Source organism: Peromyscus maniculatus, chromosome 14 (genome assembly GCF_049852395.1).
Source record: "Peromyscus maniculatus bairdii isolate BWxNUB_F1_BW_parent chromosome 14, HU_Pman_BW_mat_3.1, whole genome shotgun sequence".
Classification (NCBI taxonomy): Eukaryota; Metazoa; Chordata; class Mammalia; order Rodentia; family Cricetidae; genus Peromyscus; species Peromyscus maniculatus.
In genome coordinates, this window is record NC_134865.1 from 29,098,694 (window position 1) to 29,117,825 (window position 19,132).

The following is a 19,132-nucleotide window of genomic DNA, read 5'->3' on the forward strand; positions in this document are numbered from 1 at the left end:
GAATTTTTATGTAAGTAAATATTCACTTTCTCAAATAGAAAAATATGGCAAAACCTCCAGAATGACATGATTTATTATTAGTGTATTTTATCACTCTTCCAGAATAAAGACTGCCCGAACCTCAGAAAGCCACTGGAAAACCAACAGCTCTTCCTGAGGCGCCATTCCTGCTCCTTCTCGGTTCTCTTGGCCTACATGTTCAGGTAACACAGGACCTTGGCTCAGAACACTCGCTACCTCCCTAACACTCAGTGCCTTCCCTACAACAACCATGTGCTGGGCTGGACTGTGCAATGGCCTTTCTGCTTCACATCAGCAATGGAGCTCATTCTCAGTGTTCTGTAATAAGTGACAGCTAGTGAACCCAATACTGTCAGATAAATGAGTGAATGATATCCAAGCCAGATTACTGCTAAATCCCCTAAGACATAACAATGAATAAAGGTGCGTTTGCAACATGGGCATTTCAATAGTCAGTTGCCATGGAAGTTATTCACCACCATAAAGAAATACTTCTATCTCTAGCATCCAAAATAACTACATCTAATGGGGCTTATTTAGCTCACGGTCTGAGCAGCATGGGACCAGCACCACCTGACTGCAGCACATTACAGTGATGTCATCGCAATGGTGGGAAAGCATGCAAGAAATACATCACAACACAAGCCTGGAAACATGGCAGCAATAATGCAGTGGCTGGAGTCACTCTTGTTTGTTTGTTTGTTTGTTTGTTTGTTTGTTTTTTGTTGTTGTTGTTGTTGTTGTCGTTTGAGACAGGGTTTCTCTATATAGCTTTGGAGTCTTTCCTGGAATTCACTCTGTTGCCCAGGCTGGCCTCAAACTCACAGAGAGATCCGCCTGGCTCTGTCTCCTGCATGCTGGGATTAAAGGTGTGCGCCACCACTGCCGGGCTTGGAGTCAATCTTAGAACAACTCCTCTCTCAAGAACTAACCTGTAGTCCCAACAACCCACAGCACCTCCTGCAAGGCTTTACCCTTTGAAGGTCTCACCTTCCAGTGCATTGACGTAGCGAGGACCAAGCTTCCAACGCATGAATCCTTGGGAACAAACTACATCCAACTAGAGTCTGATGCAGCCATGCTACCTGAATGGGCAGAGTAAAGGGGAACCAAGCCTAGAAGAAGTTACTTAGCTTTTCTAAGGGGCATCTTCCCACCCTATATAGGAGGGACTCCTCACCACCTCATCAGGTGGGACAACTATATACCCTTGGTGATCAAATCAAACCACCAGGCATGGCCTTTACCCCCACCCCCACCCCCAACTGCCACCTCCAACACAGGTAAAACGTCTGCACAGGTCCCTCCAAAGAGACATTTCAGTCCACTACTTCTCCACATTTTCTTTCTGTCTGTGCACAGTAACTCACTTCCTCTCGGCTTCTTGAGTGTGTAATTTCTATGTCTGCCTTCATCCAATTCCTTTTTCCATAGAGGACTCAGACAACAGGTTCCACTCGGCTGTCCTTCTATTTAGACCCACGCTGTTAATGAGCACTGACTGGCCAACCTCTGCCAGCTCCCCGCTTCCGCTTTGCCCTAGTGAAGCTCCCAGGTCCCCCAGCCTGTCTCAAGACTTCCCCTCTGGCTCATCGCTGCCCAGCCAGTTCCTGCCTGGGCTTTTGGTAGGGCAGCTTCCTTCGGTTTCCAAGTGGCATCCCCTCAATGCCATCCCTAAAATGACCCCTCAGTCTGCATCCCTGTAACTCTGTACCACACTGATCATTACTTCTTGCTCTTCAGTGTTTTCCAAAGCTGCAATACAGTGAAAGACTGAAGTCACCAGCACTGGAAAGAGGCAGAGCGGAGAAGGGGCACCAAGGTGTGACAGGTGTGACACTGACTGGACATTAATACAGTCTTTATTTTCTTACAGTTTATCTTCAACAAACTGAAACTTTAACAGAGTTGTTCATAGGTAAAGACATCAAACGCTAAGTCAGAAATTGATACAACTGTTCATAAACAGCCAACTATCTTGGGAAAGAAAAAAGAGCGTAGAGGAAGAGAAAATAAAGTACTTGAATATGCAAAGTTGTGAAAATAAAGCACCATCCAAAAGCACCAGAAAAAAAAAGGGTGGGGGGAGACTTTGGAAATGACCTCAGAGGTGGAACAGAAGTAAAACTGGCGAGTACAGGAGGCAGCTGTAAATTCTAATCCTTATTATTTCATATTTCATATAAGTTTTTCCCTAGTATTTTCCTGAAGGGAAACATCAAGCATAAAAATTGGAGCGTTCACAATCAATCACACAGGAAGTTCTTACAGGTTAAGGATCCAATCAGTTCCTTTTAACTAAGGTTCAGATTTCGAGGTGCGCAGTGTTACTAATTTAAGGTCAGGGAAATGGCCCGGTGGATGGACTCTGCGGGCAAGGCATTCCAGATGTGCTTCCTTAGGAAGCACAGTGCATTCGGGCTCCTTTTATGTTGGTCACTGGAGGCACAACCTGCTCCCCAGCACTCTGCATCAGCAGCTGTTTGCGGTTAGCCCCATGCTGCCAGCACATTACAGTGTCCCCTGGGGTTTATGGGACGTTGATTCCTAAAGGCCAGATTTAACACTTTGGGGAAAAATAAAAGACAGCAAGCACTACAGAGGGAGAAATAATGCATGCTATCTGATTATTTCAGGATGGCAACATATTCACAGAGTCAGTTACCACAGAAACTGTGATCTGTAAATGGCCCAGGTGGAATGTGACAGAAAATAACGTGCAAAAATTAAGCTGACTTGTAGAACATCAGAGGTGGCACCGCGGAAATGAGCTGATGTAGCTCCGGCTAGCGGTTCACAGGTCTAACTATTAAAAGCACTAACATCCCAACAGAAAACCATGACTGTACACAGCAGGTCTCCACTAGAATGCCTCCTACAGCAAACAGCACATTTGAAGGATTCTCCAAATTGAGGGCAATTTTACCTCTTCTCATTAGACCAAATTAGACCGCATTCTCCCAAACCAGCAGAATATATCAAATTCATCTTCTGGATCTTCACAGATATCTGCCTCAGTTTTCTTGCCCAGATTAAACACCTGTAACATATTTGCCTGTACTATGTACCGTAAGGCATTTTCTGTCATTTCAATTAAGGCTCTTCTTTTGCTAAAGACATAGCTGCACTTCACTAACTCGGACAAAGCCAAACACAAGGATGTATGCACAAGACAGTTGCATGACTTCCTATGGAGAAACAATACCTAGCACCACCTGCTAAATCAGACCTGAGGATGACAGAGAAGACATCATCACCAGAAGGCTGTACTGGTACTAATAAGGTGAGGAACTAAAGCCATGTTGACTCAGAAGCCTGTGGTCTAACCTCTGTCCCGGAGGATTTCAGGGGAAATCTGCCACAGTGGGATAGAATCCCAGCATTGATACTGAACCGCTGTTACATAATTCTGTATTTAGTGCATAAACTGAACCTGTATATTCTATCTATATGATCAACATATAAACCACAATTTTTAACTAAAAAAAAAGCAGACTAAGGAAGACAAGATTGAGAATAAAGCCTTCCTTCCAAAGCTATAGAAAGTATAACTTAGATTTTTGAGAACAATGCTTTATCAAATAGTAGAACTATACTTAAGCCAAGGCAAATTTTTTAAAGATCCTTCTATAAATAGATGTGAATATTCTCAGAAAATTGGGAATCGATCTACCTCAAGACCCAGCCATACCACTCTTGGGCATATACCCAAGGAATGCTCAATCATACCACAAAGATACATGCTCAACTATGTTCATAGCAGCACTATTCGTAATAGCCAGAACCTGGAAACAACTTAGATGCCCGTCAACTGGAGAATGGATTAAGAAAATGCGGTACATATACACAATGGAGTACTACTCAGCAGAGAAAAACAATGACAGCATGAAATTTGCAGGCAAATGGATGGATCTAGAAAATATCGTCCTGAGTGACGTAACCCAAACCCAGAAGGACAAACATGGTATGTACTCACTCATAAGTGGATACTAGATATAAAGCAAAGAACAGACTGCAACCCACAGAACCAGGGAGGCTACATAGCAGGGGGAACCCTAGGATGACTGTGGCTTATAATAAGTTTTGGTTTTACTCAATTACTGGGGAAGCCTCAATGAAACATTTCACTATTAGGATGAGAATTTATACTGTATCAAGCTGATTAAGAGGAAAATAATAAATAAATAAATAAATAAATAAATAAATAAATAAATAAATAAAACCAAAACAAAAAAAAATAGATGTGAAAGCCATGCTGAAGTCTGATAGCATGATATAGCTCACCACAGCAAAATGAGCAATGGGTCTTCTCAGGTTAATGGTGAGGGACAGAAGAGGTACAGATACCGGGAATGGTTAAAATCCAGAGCTGTCAGGTGTGGTGCAGTCCAGGTGTGTAAGCGGCAGGACAGTAGCAGGCTTGTTACTTTCCCTAAGGAGACATGAACAAATGTCTGCTCGTCCTAGAGACGGCACAAACAACAGACCAAAGTTAAGGATTCCACCCAAGCTGGGCCGGTCAGCGAGTTTACTGGCTCATGCACGGGAGCGTGCATCTGTAAGTAAGGGTTTACTTACTGAATGACCTCCAACAACTGCATCCCCAACATTCCACCTTGGCGTAAGTGACCACTTCCTAAAAACCTGCCTTCGGCTAACCTTCAACTTCAGGGATACTCTAGTATCTCCAAGAACTACCTGCAGCTGGGAGGAGGTGTGGTCCGACAAGATGAAGCCGGAAGCTGGAATTTCACATGGGGATATGCTGAGTGTTCATAACACAGACACTTGGAATTTGAAACAGTGGCAGTCACAGGACACCTGGAAAACAGGCTCCACAACATAGTGAGGCTGTGGTCATGTTCCAGGATTTGTGTTCCAGCTTCACCAGTTTAATATGTGCGTATGAAACCGTGATTTAGGTCCTCCAACCATCACATTGGCACAAAAGTACCTAGTCCATGGAGAGGTAGACAAAGTCAAGTGTAGATGCAGAGTTAGAGAAGGTCTAAATACAAAATACTCACTAATATTAGAAGTGAAAATAATCCACACCCAAAAGGAAGAGATTCAAGTGGTTTCCACTGTGATGAGCTGGAGGTCCCTGTGTCGGAAAGTGGAGTCCTAAGGCATAATTCTTGGAAAATGGAACCTTAAGAAATGTTTAGGTCACATGGGCTCTGTCGTCCGAATGCACTCACACTGTGACCGTGGGAGCAGGTTATCTCAGAGTAGCTTTCTGACAGGACTTCCTGGTGCTACCTCTCCAGTGTGGGTGAGTTTGCTTTAAGATGCTCATCTTCCTCTCTCCCTCCCCCTCTCTCATCTTCCCTCCCTCCCTCCCTCCCTCTCATCTTCCCTCCCTCCCTCTCATCTTCCTTCCCTCCCCCTCTCTCTCATCTTCCCTCCCTCCCCCTCTCTCATCTTCCTTCCCTCCCCCTCTCTCTCATCTTCCCTCCCTCCCCCTCTCTCTCATCTTCCTTCCCTCCCCTTCTCTCTCATCTTCCCTCCCTCCCCCTTTCTCTCATCTTCCCTCCCTCTCTCTCTCTCATCTTCCCTCCCTCCCTCCCTCCCTTCCTCTCTCTCATCTTCTCTTCCCTGGCCATCTTGGAACTTGCTTGTAGACTCGGCTGGCCTTGAACTCAGAGATCCACTGCCTCTGCCTCCCAAGTGCTGAGATTAAAGGTGTGCACCACCACTACCCAGCCAGTCTAGCCTTTGAAAAGAAGAATGGCAATTAAGGAAATTAGGCAGAATGGGGGCCAAATGGACTTATTTGACAGGCTGGGAGAAGAAAAAAATGTGGTAACAGTGAGGGGTTAAGAGTCAAAATGATTAAAGTGTTACCTGGGTAAAATCAATCTCCACGTTGCAGGATCAGAAATTGAACCCATGTTTGATTTCAAAGTTTCTGCCCTAACCTCTGCCCAGGATAAATGTAGGAGACAGCTAGCTAGAGCAGATGGGAAACAGGGAGAGACAGAGGCCACAGCAAACAACAGAAGGAAGAACATTTCGCAAGCAGACACAAGGAAATGAGCTACTCAGGCCTACAGAGGCAGGAAAGAAGAGAGGATGGACGCAGAGGTGGGTACATTAGGAAACCAAGCGGATGCTCTCCCAAGTCTCTCCTCCTGTTAACCCTCTGCCAAGTCTCTCCTCCTGTTAATCCTCTGCCAAGTCTCTCCTCCTGTTAATCCTCTCCCCAGTCTCTATTCCTGTTAATCCGAAGTCAAGAAGCCAGCAGAGAGATGAGAGTGGGCAGTAGGGCTAAAGATGAGGGCAAATGATTGGGTACCATTGTGGGGCGGGGGAAGAACAAAGCTGTTTCTACAATGAGATTCCAATCAATCCAAGGCCCCACGGGCACGTCACCATCCATGTTACCCCTTCCCGCTTTCCTCGGTTAAGTAAAATTTTAACCTCTCAGGCAACACTTAGTTAAATGATTTCATCGAACTGTTTCTCATAAATTATGTATATATTAATCTCTCCCACTAGATCACATTTTGCTCGATGTTAAATTCTCAGCCTTTCGATAAACAGTTAGGATTCTTTTTTTTCTTCTTCTTCCTTAAAAGGAATGAACCAGTTATTAATCCATCTAAACTGTACTCTAATGTTCTTCTATCTCCATTTTAATATTAAATGGGGGAAAATGACAGAAATGTCTAATAGCAAATGATAATATGACTCTATCCATGAGTTAAGATCTTTTTCTTTCTTGAGTTTTGAAAGATAAATAATCCTCAGTAACAATAGTGGTATCACTTATATATCTAGACATGTATGACGGTCTTCTGAAACTGGCAAGGTGACACACCTAACTACTTCTTATAGGCCTTACCCTGTTCTACTTAGAGAAAATGAATCTTTGCTATTTACATCCTCCTTGACATTGACATTCAAGGATTTTGTTAACTAAAAGCAAAGAATGTATTCTATTGTCTTTCTGTGTGCATATCATAAACTCCTAAGGAAGTTTCTAGAATGAACTTCAAAAAAAATTTTTCTTCATCAAAATTTCTTTCAAGTATTTATTTTTTTTCCTTAGTAGACTGAGTCTGTGTGTACTGCTTAATACTTTATAAACTAAGGCATACATGTCCAACACATCGGAGACTGTTTCCTTCCACACACAGTTTCCTGGAGATTTTGGTCATTTTCCATGAGGAAACTAGGATATGTAAGCTGACAGCCTATAACGAGGGTAGAAATGCCTCCAGAACATTCACTACACCAGAACACGGGATTATGATTCCAATTCCACTTTCCTCCCAATTTATGGTGAAACAACAAATTAAATAAAATGGATCGCTAATATGAATAACAATAAATCACCTGACATAAATGAGCACGGTGTTAGGCAGCTGCTTTTAGGTATTGAGAGGGTAATCAAAATGAATGAAATGTAATTTTCCCCCTCTGTGGATTTTTCCATGAATGTCCCAGCAGTTTAGAGTGTCAAGCTAGACATCAGCAAATGCTATTAATTAATACGCTCAGACGACTTTCTCTTTAAAGTTCAACGGCTAATGTTGAGGGAGGGGGTCCTCTAAACTTGAGTCATGTACACAATTATTTCTTGATTTTCATGGAACCCTAAGAGCCCTAATTATGTAGATGCTGGAACATCAGATATTATCATCTGCAACAGGATTTAACTGCAGAAGAAGGGTGGTCCGTAAGGAAAGCAGGATGGAGTGATAGACTTGAGGAAAGAGGAGCTACTGGAACCAATGGAGGAAAACACAGACCGACTGACTCTCTACTATCCTGAAGGCAGCCTTCTGCCTCAACCTCCTCTCTCCTCTTTCCCCACAGCCTCCCTGATATGTAAACCAAAAAGAATATCTCTTTTCTAACACAGAAAAGTCAGAATCCCCGTGTTTTACCCATCAAAACCACAAGTCCCATCTCCACCACATGAGCTCAAGACAGCATTTATCCCATGCCATAATCTACTAAATAGACAAGCCAATACGATTACTATAGTGTTATCATGAACTACAGATCATAAATGTGCATGTATATCCATATTAATCTAATTATTAATTTATTATGTTAACAATTTCAAGGCTATGACTTTCTTCAAGGCGAGGGTCATCCTCCTGCACTAAGAGGCAAGTGGTACACGGGAGGCATTCAGTGTATTACAATAGGGTAACAGAGTGAATGAAACGAGTCTCCTAACTGTGTGAATCTTGCACAATTACCCTCCATAAACTAATCGCAGTAACAATAGTAGATTTTATCAGAAGAGTCTTATTGATTAAAAAAGAGGCTTTAGCTGAATCTCAGTTTGAAATTTTACAGTTTTATTTCCTTTCGATGGACTATTTTCATTATACAAAAGTAGGCTCTAATACATTTTTTTTCTCAAAATAATGCAACATACTGAAATCATAGGAACCACAAGGACTTTGGGTTGTCATCCTTTTGATCTATTTTTAATTGTGCCCAAGTCCAATCTACCCTAGTATCCTCACACAGTTTCCATTTACTTAGATGAAGACAATGAACACTGTAATTGTTGGGATAATGTGAAAAATGGACTGTGCATTGTGAATCATTACATTTAATATTAGGTTAGACTGCCAACTATGACATTGTAAGGGAGGAAAATATAACCAGAATTGATGAGGAAATCATAATCCCAGAACTTTCAGCCACAAGCTGCCATTGATTCTGATGTAAAACAAGAAATTAATACATGTTTCCTCAATTCACCGCGGCTGTGATACACCAGGGAAATGTTAACTGTGATCTGTTCCAAGCCAAGTACAGGTGGCCACTCACCCTCGTTTTACTGTACTGTAGACAACTCCAGACTAAAGAAGAGAAGTGGAAACTGGAACCGCTAATCACCGAGTTCCACTTTTATCTTGGTAAAAACCTTTGCCATTTTGACCCATGCATAATTCAAATGAGCGTTCGGAGAAAAACTGCACGCTGTGGCTAGAGTAGCACAGACTGCAAAGAGAAAAGCCACCTCCTCTTTTACTGGATCTAATTATCTCATTATTGCATTCAACTTCACGCCATGCATTCCAAATGAGCACAGCAGACACGTCATCCATCTCAATTTCATATGTGCTGTACTATGTATTGAATGTCTACCACTTTAGGTGTTTCGCCTGTGTGTGCCAGGACAGCTGCTAGACAGAACCTCAAGACTTCTTCCTCAGTCTGCAGAGGAAAAGGAGACCGGATAAGGGGCCATCATATCTACTGAATCTTGCTTCTCATTGCCTCCAGTCAAAGTAATACTTACAGTTAGGAAGATATCAACTCATTTGGTATCTAATTTTTTTTCCAATCTATTGTCTAAAATAAATAAATAAATTCATGCAGTGTTATCCTCCAAACTTCACTTTAACATCTGGAATCCTTTTCTATCTCACACAGCCTTGACTCAAACTCTTGCTTCAGTAAAGGACTGCAGCAGCCTGAGTGAAACTCACCACACAAGAGTATGACTCTTCCTTATTGTGTTATCCTTCTCCTCAGGGAAATTACAACGCCTATAATCTTCAACCTTGTGTCCTGGAAAAGGGGGCTTGGGTATTAAAGTCACACACAAACATTAAAAAAAAAAAAGCAAAAGCAAAAGAGGCCTTAAAAGATACAATTTAATATATAAAGATGCTATATTTTAACACCTACAATTCTATACACATCTATAAAGTTAAACGTATTACATAATTTATACATGATGTATAACATATATATTACAGAATTTATCCTTGAAGAATGGTTTCACCTATAAATATGAATAGTTCTCCCCCATTTCTCCTCCTTCTGAAAACATCTGGACAGCAGATATTGCTCCTGGCATGGTCCCTGGGGCAGTGTATCAGACGTTAAGACGGTGCAGGTGAAATCACTGACTTGCAGTGTTGAGAGCTGTTAGTGTAGACAGAATGCAGACCACCTCATACCCCAATTAACATATCATTTATAAAGATGTACATGAGAATCTCAAATAAAACCTACATGCACTAAGCCAAATGATTAAAATGGTCCCTACTGATAAAACAATGTATTCCAGAATGAAGGGGTAAATATGAAAACACATATCAAAATAACAGAGTTGCCTTATTTGATAAAATATAACAAACCTATTACTATCTTGAATAATATTTATTATCCAAGGCTGAAATAGTTAAAAAATAATTTCCACCAAGATAATAACAACAACAAATAGCAACACATCTCTTAACTCTGAAATCAGAAAACTTTAATTCTATTTGAGTATTAATGATAAATAATATTCCCTGTAGTCAATAGACCAGAATACAGGTTGTACTCACTGAGGGACAAAGAATAGAAGTAGAAGGTTACAAAGGAAAGAAATGTTGCTGAAGGAAGACAGTGACCTGGAAAGGAGGAAGAACATCTGGAAATGTGCTCACAATCACGATCAGCAACAACTGGTTTCCCACTGTTGCTGTGATACAGTCTTGGCCAAAACAAGCTTGGGGGGAAAGGGCTCATCTCATCTTACACTTTATAGTCCATCATCACCACCAAGGAATGCTGCAGTCCACAAAATGATCGCTCTGGGAAGATGCACCAATAGGTGTAATGGCGGTTCGAGTGTTAGGGGGGTAAAAACTGCTTTCTGGTGAGACCTGTGGCCTGCATCATAGGATGGAACTCACGTCTTACACTGTCAACCTGGCTAAGAACCTGCGGCTGGAGAGGTGATAGGCCCCAGTGGAGAATCTAATTTTGCTAAATGGGCATTGTATCAAACTAGTTTCTAAATACTTATCTTCAGTGCAACACCAAGCCTTTATTAAAGAAGCTTCTTTAAGCAAACAAAAAAAACTTTTTCTCTTTTTCATTTAGTCTTCCCAACTGCCATTTCCCCTTCTGCCCTCTCCTCCCAGGCCCTCACCCCCATTTCCCCTCTTCCCAAGAAGAAGTTTCTTTTTGCAGTGGAAGGTGGCAAATGCAGAGACTCACAACTGGTCAGAATGCAGAGACTAAGTGCTGGTGGAGTACCTGGCCCTAAATGTGCTCTCATGGTATCTGTATCATGCCCCTCCAGCCTCAACACAACACTTGTAAAAGGGTCAAATAGATTTCAAAAGCCAGAGGCTTGGAAGGACTGTCATAAAGCAGTGTCTTCTGCACATGAAAGGGCCACTGTATTCATGAACTCACAGTAGCTGTGGTTGCCTACATGAAATCTGAAGAAAATCAATTCCAGAATGGAGGGGGGGGGGTTAGTTATTGGTAGCTGATGGTTCTGAATGAGGAAGAGTCACATAATAGGGTTGTTTGAACTTGTACCTACATATTAAATATAATCCATTTTCATTTTCCTTCTGAGGAATAAGCTGAACCTACGCAAAAGAATTTTTAATTTAAAAGAATGTACAAAAATTGTCTATTTTAATTTTGCTTCATATTTCAAAGATTAATAGTTAAGTTTTACTACTAGATGTCTTTAATTTACTTTCTCCCCAGGTATTTTTTAATTATATACATATAAATTATGTACATAATTATATATGATATATTATACATATGAGAATGAAAAGTTAATTCTGTTAGAAAATAGTATGAAAATATTTGGTTTCATGAGTATATAACGATTACCAGAAATCAAATTCCAAAAGAAAATAGTTAAGCTCATGAGGTTCTTCATCAGATATGCTAAAGAAATTAAACATGTACCCATACAAAACACTTAGAGAACAATAAAACAAAAAAAAGTGTCTCTACAGTTGTGTAGCTTGGTCTGCTTAAAGGGCCCCCTGGCAGTAGGATCAGGATCCATCCGTGGTGCATGAGCTGGCTTTTGGAGGGACTACCTATGGTGGGACACCTCGCATAGCCTTGATGCAGGGGGAGGGGCTTGGACTTGCCTCTACTGAATGTACCAGGCTTTGCTGACTCCCCATGGGAGGCCTTACCCTTTTTGGAGGAGGGAGGGAACAGGTGGTGGGTTGGGGGGAAGGCTGGGGGGAGCAGGAGGAAGGAAGAGAGGGGGATCTGTGGTTGGTATGTAAAATGATCCAAAATATCTTAATAAAGAAAAAAGGTGTATCTAATATTCAGATTATTTTCAGTGCAGTAAACTTGATTCATGCAACCTGTTCAAATAATACCTTATTTGATATCAAATTCTGAATGTCTCCTCTTTAGAACAGAGTTGAAATTTTCAAAAGTTATCAAATATAACTAATAAAAATCTATCTCATATATCTAATAAGAAGCACTGCTATTTATTAGAAAAAATAAACTTTCTAGATTTGCTGGAATAAAACGTTGTGAAAACATGAAAAGGAGGAAAATAGACATTTCTGTAGGTATTTTATGGATAGGATTTTAAAAGTATTTATTTAGGTACAAGAAGAATATTATCAGCTGGTACAGAACTTAACTTCATAACTAGGAAGCCTTCTGGACAAGGGATTAATCACTAAACACTTCAAGGAATGGTTTGGATTTTTGTTTGTTTGTTGGTTGGTTAAATATACACAACTGTGTCTCCTTAGTCACACTGTCAAGATATAAAAGACATTTTAAAACCTTTTTTTAAATACCACACAGCAATGATCCCTTAGAGGCAGCAACTTTAGATGGTGCTTAAACAATGATATTTTTTTTCCAACAATAACAATTTTCTTTAAATTCATTTACAAAACCTCACCACACAGCATGAGGCATAATTTCCTGGTAAGCAACTATAAAGTAGAATTAACTATCCTCAAATGACTATGAAATTAAGTCAGCCATATCAGATTAAGATGACCATAAATGCAGTTAAAAACATGCTAATTTACACAGTCCCCTAACCATGTTTAATTGCCACATTAAAAGTCCTAAATGCATTCCTTTTCATGGCTAGTCTGTCCTTTTACAAGCAAAATAGTGTCAACTGAATTAACTTGTTCTTCCTAAATGTTGCTCTTAGATTTCCTTCATTCATTTCCTGGAGCATTCAAAAGCTCTAGGAATTATGCCTAAATATTTTTATTAAACAATGTAATTAAATCCATCAAACCAATTTCATGAGATAAGAAGCAATGCCTAAATATTTAGCCTTAAGCAACATAAGTCATCAAGATGAATGTAAGTACATATATTTAATACATATGAATTTACATACATATAAATGCTATTATCCATACCTTCCTGGTACATTTTGCCCTGTGGAGCACACTTGTCTTCCCCAAGACAGAGCATTCACAGAAAACAAAAGGCAATAGCTAGCTTCGGGAATTACTGCTGTAACCACTTGTTACCCTATGCTCACTTCAACAACTCCATATGTACTGATTTCTGCAATCCACAATACCCCACACTTTTCACAATAGGCTCTCCTAAAATTTCTTAACATGCTACATCAGATGTGGAATACAGTGTTCACTAGCTGTCAACTATTCCTCTTCTAGCTTCAGAGTGCATAAACACAGCTTGCTGCTGCTGTACTCCTGGGGTCCTCGCTCTCTGCAGACTGTCACTTGTGGACTTCCGTGTGTTTGCATACAGCTTCCTTCCTGAACTCTCATGTTTCATGACCTACACCAGCTTCAGCTGTGTATCCTATTGCCCTGTATCCCTGCTCCTGAAAACCCAGAAATCGCCAGATGCAGATAAATTATTTACTTCACTAGTTACTAAGTCAACCCCCAAGAGCTAATGAAAAGATCTTTCTGCCTCCCATACTACACACAATCTTCAAAAGGTAGCAATATATAGAACAGAAGAAACCAGTTCTGATCTGCCCAGGGAAACACTCATGAAGCATCCAATTATTTTGGTCTCCTTCATAACACAAGCACCTTTTAGTTTCTATAACTACCAAGCTTCATCACAAGCTGGAAACTTAAAATCACTCACACTTGTCAGCAAAGCAGAAATGAGAACATACTTCAACATACCCACAGTATTAACATTGAAAAGTTTACCTAAGTCACTAGATACCTTTATCCCCAAGAAAACTCTACAGAGATTCAACTTCTATATTGTTTACACTAAAAATAAGAGTCTTCTAGTGGCTGCAGAAATATGACCAGTTCTATCAAGTTTATGTTCTTACAAAAACCAACAGAGGTATATAGAATTGATGAAAAGATAAAGTGATTTCTATAATGAGAAAGATTGATAAGGGCAAAATCAAAAATCAAGAGAGTAAAAGAAGACAGTGCTATGATATAATTACCAAAAGATAATGGCTGTCAGCAATTTATTAGATTTCATTTTGGTCCTTTTATCCTGTGTGCAGACTGGCTTCCTCGAGTCCATGTCAGCTACATTTCTCAGTGAATACTCACATAGATAGCTAGAAACATCTACGCTGGGCAGTTCATTTCCTGGCCTCCTTGACAGCAAGGTTTAGCATAAGAACTTGCTCTTACTGGGCAGATACACCAACAGAACTTTGGGAGCAGAGTTAACACAATGGGGCAGAGGTCAGCTGCAGTTTCCCTGACTGATCTAACTTTCAAACAAAGAGGATTTTGATTTGTTGTTGCACAGGTCCCAACAGCCAATTCCTACACCCATGGGTGTCAACAGCTAGGACCACAGGATCCATAAGATCATTGTAACCCATGGTAGACTGGTGGTCCTAGATCCAGTAGCTAGCAAAGGAGTCTCTGCCTTCCTTAAATGTTGCAGATTTCTTGGCTGGCATCCTCTGCAATATGCTGGCCTCCTCCCCCAACAGAAATGTGTCCATTGGATACAGTAAAAAAAAAAATAAACGAGTATACACTTGAATACTTGTGCATTTTGGACTCTCTTTGTTTCATTGTGGTGGTATTGTGTTCCCCAAAATATTGTGCACCCTAATAAACTTATCTGGGGTCAGAGAACAGAACGGCCACTAGATATAGAGGCCAGAAAATGGTGGCACACACACCTTTAATCCTATCACTTGGGAGGCAGAGATCCATCTGGATCTCTGTGAGTTTAAGGCCACACTGGAAACAGCCAGGCATGGTGACTCACGTCTTTAATCCCAGGAAGTGAGCCTTTAATCCCAGGAAGTGATAGCAGTAAGCAGAAAGGTATTTAAGATGTGAGGACGAGGAACTAGAGGCTGGTTAAGCTTTTAGGCTTTTGAGCAGCACAGTTCAGCTGAAAGGCAACCAGCCTGAGGAAACAGGATCACCTGAGGATTTGGCAGGGTGAGGTGGCTGTGGTCTGTTCTGCTTCTTTGATCTTCCAGGATTCACCCCAATACCTGGCTCCAGGTTTGTTTTTATTAATAAGACCTGTTAAGATTCGTGCTACACTTCATAAGCTAGTGCTTGCCTTAACTGATACGGGTCCAGGGGCTGCAGCCATGGCTCAGAGGTAAAGAGCACTTTCTGTCCTTATGGAGGATTACTGGAGTTCTGGACTCAGCACCCACTCTGGGTAGCATTCAGCACGTGTCAGCCCAGCTCCTGGAGATCCAAAACCCTCTTCTGACCTCCGTGAGCACTGGCAGACATCTACACACTTCAACAAAAATTTTAAAAAGTAAGTCTTTAAAGAGCCCAACAGATACTTTTGGGGTAACTGTTAAAAAAGAGCAAGCAAATAAAACATAAACGGAAGGGAGTAGAGAGGAAGAGAAAAAAAGATAGAGATGTTGATGGTTTTAAGGACTTATGAAATAACTGTTCTTTCCTTGAGGCTTAGTATTATTTGGTGCTGTAAACCTACTAGATTAATAAAATATTTTAATTTCTGTTCTACTCATTTTAAATATAAATAATGTATTTCTTTACATTCCTGTTGAAACTTTTGACATACTCCATTAGCATCTTTTAATATTTTCGGAATCAAATTATAACTTCTCAAGAAATGTAATGACATATCCAAAAGCCAGAAAGTATCTTGTAGAGTACATGATTCTAATACCAACTGTACAAAACAGTCAAGCAAACACATCCACAGGCTCCGCTCCCATCTCCTGGTGTCCTCAGCCAACGAAAAATGAGTAAAATGACAGCGAGCCTTTCAGAGCATCGGCTTCACAGTGTAGTGGGAAGACCACGGTGCTCTCCAGGGATGTCTCCAGGGCCCGGGCACACATCTCCTTAGGAGCAAATGTCTTCACATCCTCCGAGCAGAACACCACACAACAACAGACAGTGCCAAGGCAGACCTGGGAATCTAGGTGTTCCTATTACGTCAGACTTTAAAGAAGTTTAGAAAGATAGAAAACTGTGCCTCCCTTCTTACTAACACATTTTTCATTAAAAAAACCTTAACATAAGATGACCTATTAGTGTTATTTGAAATGATAGAAGTGTTTTAAATGTACTAAATTTATGTTTCTCCTGGTAAATACTGGGAAGCAAAGTCACTAAAAGCTCTTCCAAGTCTTTGATTTGTATGAATTCAGCACATTGTCCTTTGACCCCCATTTCCATACTATTATATGCATACTCACAGATGGGCACAGACGTGTATGCGTGCATGTGCGCGCGCACACACACACGCTAAAAATTTTAAAACATAAATAATAGCAAATTTTTATAACAGTGTCATAATTCCTTTAATAAATAATAAATTATAGTTAAACAGAACCAGTTTTCTATACACATAAAATACTAGGCAGCCTTTCTAATTGCTGTAGTAGAAAGAACAATGTATTGAATAAATGGATTTAAATACTACTTTCACAACTTATTAACTGTGTGGGCATCTGGTCCCTATTATCCTCCCTACTACCAATGGGACAAGCTCAACAGCAAGCATATCCAAACTGAAACTGTTGTATTTTGCAAGCATTCCCCACCACTTAATTACTTGGGACTATGTGGGGTAATTTCTATGTAATTATATACACTTGTTAATTCAATCATCGGGAAGGATATTTTACAGCGAAGTCTGAACACCACATTCTCTCCCTGCGCTTGCCATGGAACTGCGCATTGCTGAATCAAGCACAGAATTCCTTAAGAAAATTCCTTAAGAAACTCAAATCATAGCTGTCCGGCTATGCAGAAATCACCACCTCCCAAAAAAGAAAACGTTCCTTGTTCAAATGCCTGTGTTGATCCGAAAATGCCTTTCTTTGTCATGGAATGCTAGAGTTGCCTTCAATGAGACATGTCCATCTGGGACAATAGTCTAGACCACTCATCTTTGATAAAAGCAAGGTCACTTAGGTATTGCTGATCAGGCATACGAAGCCTAGGGGTCCACGTTCATCACTAACAAGCTCTCAATAAGCACAATCTCAGCTCCATTTCCTCCATTTCACTTCTCAACTTTACAAAGCAGTACATGACAGTTAGGCTTGAGGAAAAGTGTCATGGAGCAATGGCCCTTTTCTTGCTCATAAACTCCTAAAAAGTTATTAAATGCACCGGGCGGTGGTGGCGCACGCCTTTAATCCCAGCACTCGGGAGGCAGAGGCAGGTGGATCTTTGTGAGTTCGAGGCCAGCCTGGGCTACCAAGTGAGCTCCAGGAAAGGCGCAAAACTACACAGAGAAACCCTGTCTCAAAAAACCAAAAAAAAAAAAAAAAAAAAAAAGTTATTAAATGCTGTGGTAGTTGAATAAAAATGGCCACCTAGGCTCATAGGCACTGGCACTATTTGGAGGTGTGGCCTTGTTTGAGGAGGCAGGCTGGGAGCAGGCTTTGAGGTCTCAGAAGATCAAGTCAGCCAAGCAGCTCACAGTCTCTTCCTGTGGATCAAGATGTGGAACTCTCAGCTGCTTCTCCAAACACCATGGCTACCTGCATGCTTCCATGCTTCCCTCCATGACAATAATGGACTAAACCTCTGAAACTGAAAGCCAGTCACAATTCAATGTTTTCCTTTGTAAGAAGAGTTCCTTCAATTTATTTTTCAACTAGACAGTATATGTATGTATGTATATGTAGTGCATGTTTTTGTAGTTTTGGTGAAGCTACATAATTTGCCTCAGTCATATTTTCTTTATTAATAGAATAATAATAATTACTGGATTGTGCCAGGTAAGTGGTACTGATTTAGGCATGTAGTAACATACAAGAATAGCAGCACCGTTATTGGTTGTAATTACTTTTTTTATCAAAATCATATCTGCTATAACAAAATTTCTTGTATTAGAACTCTAAAACATCAGTAAGCAATCTTAAGACGTAAGACAAATTTTAAGTGAGAATGTCTTGGCCTTTCCACCGCTAAGCTTTGAAATTTAATACAGTATAAAATTGATGGCAGAGCGGCCTTTGCACAGCCCTTTGTTTTCTTACTTCCAAGGACAGCATGAAGGATGAAGAATACATAAGTGATAACCTGAACCTGTTCAGGGTCGGCCACACAATCTGCCAACTTGAATATTTCATCTTTAGAAAAATATTTTTACTCTTGCATGTCTCAACAATGCCATGTTGTAATGTGACTTCATCTTCCTGTGACAGACATTGCTACCCATCCTTTACAGCTGCTCATTTCACGCTGCACTAGGGCAGTTGTGGCCCTTTCTACCACACAGTCCCCAGCCTGCCATTCATACAAGGAACCCTGTGATTGTTGTACAAAAGGCTATAAGCAAAGCAAATACAACTGTGGCATCACAGGTTATGAAGGCAGCATCCTCACGAAGAAAAGAAGGGATAGTTATCTATATCACCTACTCCAGGGCTCAGGAACAATATAGAAAAAGAGGCAGAAAGAATTGAAGGGCTAGGGAATAGGAGAGATTAGGGTGGGGGTGACCATTAATGGTATAGAATGCTGACTCTTAGTCATGATATGGCTACTTAGTCTTGAACTCACAGCAGCTATGATTTACCTGCCTAAGATGTGCACAAGATTGGGCCTGTCAATAGCCTGTCACAGCAGTAGGAGGGCTCATGTGGCCCCACCCCTCCCTGAGGATGCATAAGCAGGCAAAGGTTGGTATGGGGGGATGAGAGACATTCTCTTCAGTGGTATAGCCATTGGTAACAGACACGCGGTCGGTCCAGTAAACAAACTCCACGTGTTCCTGTAAACAACCCTAAGGAAACTCAGAGGGTCACAAACAAAAGAAGAGATGAAAGTGGACTATGGACTACTTGTGAAGAAGGAGGGTAACAGGAAGAGGGGACAGGAGAGGATGTGGAGGAATGAGATGACTGAAACACATTTATATGTTAAAATGAAACCATCATTGT

At 40.8% G+C, this 19,132-nt stretch overlaps 1 protein-coding gene and 1 long non-coding RNA gene across 6 annotated transcripts in view; one reads left to right on the forward strand and one right to left on the reverse strand.

The window, feature by feature from the left end:
- Positions 1-19,132, reverse strand: part of Immp2l (inner mitochondrial membrane peptidase subunit 2) — an 867,453-nt gene that overhangs the window by 660,689 nt on the left and 187,632 nt on the right. The window lies entirely within an intron of this gene.
- Positions 5,924-9,627, forward strand: LOC143268429 (uncharacterized). The gene is made up of 2 exons (XR_013044317.1): positions 5,924-6,108; positions 9,150-9,627. It is a non-coding gene; the product is annotated as an uncharacterized LOC143268429 (long non-coding RNA).